This window comes from Photinus pyralis, unplaced genomic scaffold (genome assembly GCF_008802855.1).
Source record: "Photinus pyralis isolate 1611_PpyrPB1 unplaced genomic scaffold, Ppyr1.3 Ppyr1.4_LG7, whole genome shotgun sequence".
Taxonomy (NCBI): Eukaryota; Metazoa; Arthropoda; class Insecta; order Coleoptera; family Lampyridae; genus Photinus; species Photinus pyralis.
The window spans coordinates 30,009,649-30,017,462 of record NW_022170738.1 but is presented as its reverse complement, the minus strand read 5'-3'; the positions used below and the strand labels follow the sequence as shown (position 1 = coordinate 30,017,462).

The 7,814-nt window shown below is 35.0% G+C and overlaps 1 long non-coding RNA gene across 1 annotated transcript; it reads left to right on the top strand.

The window, feature by feature from the left end:
- Positions 1 to 384: 384 nt before the first annotated feature.
- Positions 385 to 1,002, top strand: LOC116175330. Its single transcript, XR_004146287.1, has 3 exons — positions 385 to 508; positions 557 to 799; positions 861 to 1,002. It is a non-coding gene; the product is annotated as an uncharacterized LOC116175330 (long non-coding RNA).
- Positions 1,003 to 7,814: the final 6,812 nt, after the last annotated feature.

Below are 7,814 nucleotides of genomic sequence, written 5' to 3'. Positions count from 1 at the left end.
TCCTACGCTTTTAATGGTTTTCGAAACTGACTTGCAATAATGTATTACTCGGCGGCGGAGAAAATATAAAGGGAAACTTATTAAACTGACACCGAATGCTTTTGTATAAATATTTATTTGGGAAACTTTCGCTTAAGCATTTATACTTGCTACAAATAAAGTACTAAATAATGTACTTCAAAGTTTTTCTGAATTCACTTTGATGTGAACGTCGCATCATGCGAATCTTGATCCTTTGTTATTTAAACGGTGAAACAGACTAATAGTACATTATACCGGGTGAATCATTAGAACTGATGACAGTTTGAATTTCGCGCGTACAATTCTAGTGTTTTTTACGGGATAGAATTGGCGATGATATATTTTTAGTTATTTTACTCTAATTCTTATTAGTCACCAGTGCCGTCGTTATTTCCTTAATTTGTTGTTGTTTTTAATTTACTTTTCCAATCTGTATTATCAAACAGTTCTTTACAAATCTACGCTGTAAATTCAAGAATTTGTTTAAGTAAGTAATTAAATAACGGTTAAATCAGACTAATGTGCATTATTGTAGGTTACAAATCCCCTTTACACATTTTATTTCGAAAACTCATTTTCGAAGTGCTATACCTACGTAACGACGATGGAAGGTGATCATATTTGTTCCAGTCCTGTCGAGAGCAAATTATGGAAGAGTATCCTGATGTTAAAACATACCTACAGGTCGTCCATTACTAAGAAACGATGAAGTGGTCGAAGACAACGAATGGAAGCGAGTCCCAGAAAATCAAAATCCGTCAGTTTAGCGCCCAAGCTGGTAAGTGGTACACGTAGAATGAATATTATACCTAGGTACTAACTTTATTTTTGAATTACAGGAGTATGTTATGCAACATGCCAACGAATTTTGCATAAAGATCTACGTATACATACACTCGTACCGGGTTTCTGTTCTACAGCAACTGCACCCTCTTGATTATGAGAATCGACGTCATTATTGTGATTAACGAATAACGAATAAACGACTTATTTGTATATTAAAAATAAATTATTACTCTGTGAGAGTGATTCCTACATACACCACTGGAATTATACAAGTGATAATCTACTATTACCAACCTTTAAAATTTTTTGTTTTGTGGGAAATTCAAACTGACATCAGTTCTAATGAATCACCCGGTATATCAAGGTAGAGAAGTCCACTATTATTGCCTGAGCACCAAGATTACATCTCGAGGTGCTTGCGCCGAGGGGTGTAAGGTGCGAAGGCAATAATAGACTTCTCTACCGTGGTTTATATACTATTTTTTTCACTACTAGCACTTGAAATCCTCTAAATTAACATATTATATTGATAAGAGAGAACGGTTGGACAGAATTGTTTGTTTCTTAATTTAACATGTCAATCAAGTACGTGGAAGTACAAGTCAAACAGGCCGTATTTTGTTCTGTCATTGAGATTTTTCAAAGAGTAATTTCGTTCGAATTTTTCAAAATGTGATAATTTTAGGTATGTAATTTCTCTGGAAATTGCGAATGGTGGCAATTATTCGTTTTAGAGAACTTGTCTAAACGTTCATTGAGCGAAATTTCGGGTTGTGTTTTCTAAAAGTGGCAGCGTGACAGTTCTCATTATTGACTACTAGTTAATAATAAATAGTATATTAAGTATGGAGAACGGTAAGGGATTTTTACCGTTCGAAGACAATTGTTTGGAGGAGGAGCGAAGCGACGACTCCAATTATTGTCTGAGAACGGCAACCCTTAACGTTCGACGTGCTTATAACATTTTTTGCGCGATCGAAATTAAAATTATCCAACCAATATAAATATGCACTAAGAAATTAACGAGCAGAATAAATCGAAATGATCGAAGTGGTATGGTGTCAATCTCTAGGTAACCAGTTTATTTGTCAAAATTGAAATTAATAATTTCATAAAAAGGTGCATGTGTCTGATGTAGTTTACTAGCTTTGCACTTCCTTTATGACTTTATGAGCGTCTTGCTATTGGAAACAACAGCACAAATTGTACGTTTAATGTACCTAACAATAATTAAAGATTAAATGTAATATAAGACTGTTGATTTTTAAAAAGGCGTCGGTAAGTATTTTTGCTGTTCTGTTTTTAGATCGGTAAGTAATTTTGGCGTCGTCGTAATCATAGCAACTGGTAAATTCTACGTACTGTCATAGAAACATCCATGGTAAATAGTCAGAAATGACCGATCGCGCAAAAAATTATTAACCACTTTGAACAAATGCCGAGAAAACCTACTTTACAAGTGGAAAAAAGGTTAATAATCATGTCATCAGACGCTAGTAGTGAAAAAAAATCTTTAAAGTTTATTTCAGTCCATTTTTCCACTTTAACGATCGCCTATACAGCCAAGTTAGAGCGTCTGCATATGACACTCATTGGTTGGTGTTTTGATACATACCTACAACCGTTGTACAACATATTTGGTTGGAAGGTCAAAGTAATGCCGTTTGGTACGTGTAAAGCTCCTTAAATTCTTGAAAGACTGATGATCCAAATCCTGAGATGCTTAAGCGGTCTTTAGGACAAACGAACTGACGGATAGATATTGCGATCTTCTAAATTATACTCAAGATAAAGCATTCGATTCTTAATAAGGTCCTATTAGCAGACGTTCGTTACTCTATAATAATATTCAAGAAAGCTAGGAAATCAATCTCGTAGCGAATGCAGTTTGTTAGATTACTGGAAAAGTAATTGAGATGATATACGAGCTACCCATAAGGACCTTCGCTGAAAGAGTGCTAGTGCAATTATAAAAAGAAGATGAATGGAAAAAATTTAAAACATCGCTAACGGAGGTGTATTCATTCCGGCTAGCATTGAATACACAAAGAACTTGCGTGCTTTTGATTAAGATTTTAGTCTCCCTGTCGGTACTTGGATACTAGCGGGACAGAGCATGCTAAAAATGCCACGCCTTATTCCCTACACCCACACTGAATTTTATAAGTTTAATATAGGTAGGAACCCTTGCCAAGTTCGAAACGTATCCGTTAGGACGATGACTCTTCAGTAGCCCTCATCACTAAACTTTGGTTAAGATAATTATGGCGCCCCTAGTCTATTCGTGTTAAACTATGTTGACAGTTCCCAAATTTACGCTACTTCCATTAACGCATAGTTCACAAATGTAGATTACGTATTGACAATTTTCTGTCATACTCTTAAACGACACCTTACCTCCACGCACGTACGTTTGCATTATTTCCGATTGGACTGAAAAAATTTACTGCTTGACGGACTGACGGTAAAAGGGTTCATTAATTATACACCCCATTTTTATTAAAAACTTTTTTTACGACACAAGTGGGTCATAAATTAATTACATTTTAACGTTTTTCTAAAAGTAAGAGCAACACTTTAGAAATACAACCCGAAAGTAAAACTCTTCCACCATATAATTTTTTTCGCGTCGAAAGGGTGAGAATAATTACACAAAGCCAAATTACGCACTTGTCAGTTTCGCTGAAGTTCCGTTCAGCCTAAGGCCTTCGTGAGTTATCGACCCTTTGCAATTTCCTTAAAAATATCACGTGAAAAATAACGTTCTGAGATTTAAGTTCTATTTACTTTTGTTGTCGAATTTGTGCAGGTAGTCTTTTGAAATTTTATATGTAAAGGAATGTGTTTTTCATGTAAGAAGAGATCCTTTTGACACCCAGCAAAGATAAAAGATAAATGGAAAAATGTTTTTATAAGTATCGCTCTATAGATGCCATTCTTAATATAAAGATATAGAATACAAAATGCCTGATTTCAGTTGCTATTTAATTGCTACGCTAACATTAAATCATTTACAAAGAACAGTGCAGTTAAACCACGACTTTAGGATTCAACAAAACTGGAAACCTCCCTCATTTAAAATTTAATTGTTTCTTCAATTCTGCTGTCTGTCGACCCCATTTGGAATCACACCAATCGAAAATCAACATGGATTCTACGAACTATTCCTTTATGTTGGCCTGTAACGGTAGCTCTAAATTTGTTCCTGAGAGATTCTCGGTTTCGGAAAAGAATATCCGCGAACTTTATTTGGATAAATTAATACACAGAATCAGCGTAATTGAATGTGTCGGCCATAGAAGAAAGGATTACTATGTAAACGGACGAAATTAATACTATCGTGAAATACGCACGTTTTAGTAGCATAAATCAAACGACTGTAGTTTGACCAAGGACAAACTAATTAATCGCGCCAGTGTATTTTTTTGCCATAAAGGCTTCAGTGCTAGTGAAACAAAAAAAAAAGGACTGATATGTGTAGTTTGCATTCGTAATACTAAAATTGTTGTAACATCTGTATCAAAAAAGAACATTCAACAAGTAATGTGTAACATTTTAATTTGTTGGAAGGCAAGGCTCATAATAATATATGAAACCTATTAATAACAAACTCTAATCTTAATCTGAATCTTGCTTGCTTACAATCCAAACACAGGGTTCATTGTTTGAAAAATCTACGCGCAGAGGATTTGTCTGAGAGTCAGTCAGTCAGTGTCATTTGCCCGACGGGAAGGTCCAATCTGCAGCTCTATTCTTTGGTGTTCTCGAAATATCGGAACGACCGAGTTGGTTTCATGGCAACGTTGTCGTCTGCAGAAAAACATGTGTATGAGATAGTTTTATTTTATTTGTGTATAAAGTAAGGGTTGTATAATGTATATCTTTAAGAAAAATTGTCACCACTTATAATCGATTGAAGTTTAAAATGAGTGAAGGAAAATTAATGATATCAATCTTTCGTCAAATTGAAACCATTTATATTACATGTACTTTATCATTGTTGAACTTATTTACATTGGAAACTTTGATTTCAATTTTAAATTTGAAAATGTAATGAATCATAAGGAAGTGCTTGTCTTGAAGTCAAGCAGGCTCCTTGGGATAGATCACGTTAAAGATTTGGTGCAAGTTAGAAGGGATGCTGTGCGGATCATTGCAGATGGGGTAATTGAAACCCTGTGTAAAAGTATTTTGCTTATGCCCCATACCGTTTATCTCCATAGCGAAGCAAAAAAAGGCAGTCCATGGAAGATGCTAGAGTGCCCCTTCCCCCTTCGGGTGTTCAATGCGGTTGATACAAAAAAGGTGGTCTATGGAAGATGGGAGAGGTGCTCGTTCCATTCTCGGATGTGCATTGTGCAAGGCGGTCGGGGATAATCGATGGTCCATACGAAAAACCTGTTAGATAAGAAAAAGGCGGGTTATGGAAGATGCGAGAGATGTTCCTTCCCCTGTCGCATTTGCAAGGCGGTCGAGGCTAATCGGCGATTCATACGAAGAAAGCGTTCGATACAAAAACCTCGCCTAAGGAGGATGCGAGAGGTGCCCTTCAATTCTCGGGTGTTCGATACGAAAAAGGCGGTCGATACATAAAAGGCAGCGCATGGAAGTTTCGAGACGTGCCCCTTTACCTCGACCGTATAAGTTGGTCGATACGTAAAGGGCAAAATGTGACCCTTTCTACGACATTCTTCTTTTCTAAGGCGTTCAAGTTTAGACTGGATGCGTTTTCAAAAGTTGTATTATTAAAGTGTATTCACAAGTGTCGCTTATTTTGTGTATAAGTCAAAGTAAACCTAAAATTCTATTGTATATTCTACCTTATTACATTAAATGTTAATATGCACGTTAAACCCAGCATATTTCAATTTAGTAGACTAAGAAGTTAGCATATCCTCGTACAAAAAAAAGCTGTCACTGCTGAAAATTACGTTTTTCAGTTTTACCAAATTAAGGATAACAAACCGTTACGAACTTGTAGGAAATAAAAAGTAACATAATCTCACATTTCGATAAAAGTAAGTGAATTTTTTATAAAGATTGTGGAATATGTAGAGCTTCTTTCGCAAATTTTTGTGTTGGAAACGGTTAATTAACCATTTTTATTAATTATATGATTGTGGCCCGGGGTCTGTATAAAGCTATATGCGCTAAATTGGGAAAGGGTATTACAGTTCTCGGTAGAACGCTTAGTATTATTTGACTTTTACATAGTGCTATAATGAGCAATCGACTGATGCACAAATGAAACATGGAACGTGTTTGACGCATGTCACAATGTTTTATACTTGACGTTAACAAACGTTGTGTTTCCCAACTTTCCCTTTAAATGTGTGTCAATACTACTACAACCCAAATTACAATTAAAATCATTAGGTAAATAGTCTCGGAAATAGATGTGACATTCCCTGAACGGTAATTTTAGTAGGTACCTTAGTGTTATAGTTGATTACTAACGTGATTAATTACAAACAGGCATTTCTCTACATCTCAATTAAAATATAGTTCTACTCTAATTACATAAATTGAGTATTTACTAACTATGTTTGAAACATAAGAACCTCTTCTATTGATAAGGAAAAATTTTAATATTCCGTGGTTTACTATTAAAAGAGGATTTCATATTGAAAGACTTTATCTAATTAATGCTACGTTATAAGGTTAACCTGGATGATCTGCAATGGCTATCACGCACAAATTGTTGTCTCTTTTTTTGGGATTACCTTGCAAATTATTTATTTAAAATTCTTTTCCAAATTTCGGTCAAAAGTAACGCTTACTCTAAATAATGAATTTGGATCGTAATGGCACAAATTGTCTGGTTGCAGAATATGAACACATTTTTCATACCCGATGTGAAAAATACCTTCAAACAACGGAAATAAACAGCTGTTACATTATTGCAAAATAATATTAAATGTAATTGTTCTTAATTTATTTGTCGTTCGTATCGAAATATTAACTTAAGTGTGCTTGTGTTTTTCTTACACATTTCCAACTTACACTGTTTAAGTTTGAAATGAGGGGTGGAAATATGAACCCATACAACATCGAGTTTTTTTGGATTTATACTGTCTAGAAACGTTTGTGAAACATCACATTGTATATAATTTGCACTCTTTACGCTGTCAAGTACGCCGTTTAATTTAGCATCTTTGGTCGTTGTAAGTATTTCATTCGTATTTCATAGTTCCTTATTATTCCGCTAGAGGTCATGTAGTAGTAGTTTCTGTTAAAGTCACTAGATATAGAAAGTACCGCAATCATCCGCCATTTTTGGGCAAATTTGCTGCCAACTTAAAAAAATTGACAAATAAAATCTGAATAGCTGTCATTTTTTATAACCTAACTTCATAGTACTGTCATGTTTTATAAAAATATATACAGATATCTCCAAACAGGGGAACAATCCCTAACATTAAAGTCTGGTAACTTCCGCCATTTTTGGGCAAAAATCATGCGTTCTCTCTCTAACACACGAGCCCAATGGATTGCGGTACTTTCTATATTTAGTGACTTTAGTTTCTGTTAAAGTCACTAGATATAGAAAGTACCGCAATCATCCGCCATTTTTGGGCAAATTTGCTGCCAACTTAAAAAAATTGACAAATAAAATGTGAATAGCTGTCATTTTTCATAACCTAACTTCATAGTGTCATGTTTCATAAAAATATATACAGATATCTCCAAACAGGTGGAATAATCCCTAACATTAAAGTTACTAGAATCTGGTAACTTCCGCCATTTTTGGGCAAAAATCATGCGTTCTCTCTCTAACACACGAGCCCAATGGATTGCGTTACTTTCTATATTTAGTGACTTTAGTTTCTGTCTACATCGACGCCTTTGATAATTACATCTGCAATTGTCTTATTCGCATGAACATATGATCATAGTTGACTAGATACTGCTCCGTTTCCCCACAGATAGCGAGTTCTCCAAAATGGCGGTGTATAAGTTTTTTATTGGTTCGTGTCTTTTGTACTACCAATCAAGAAAGATTCTTT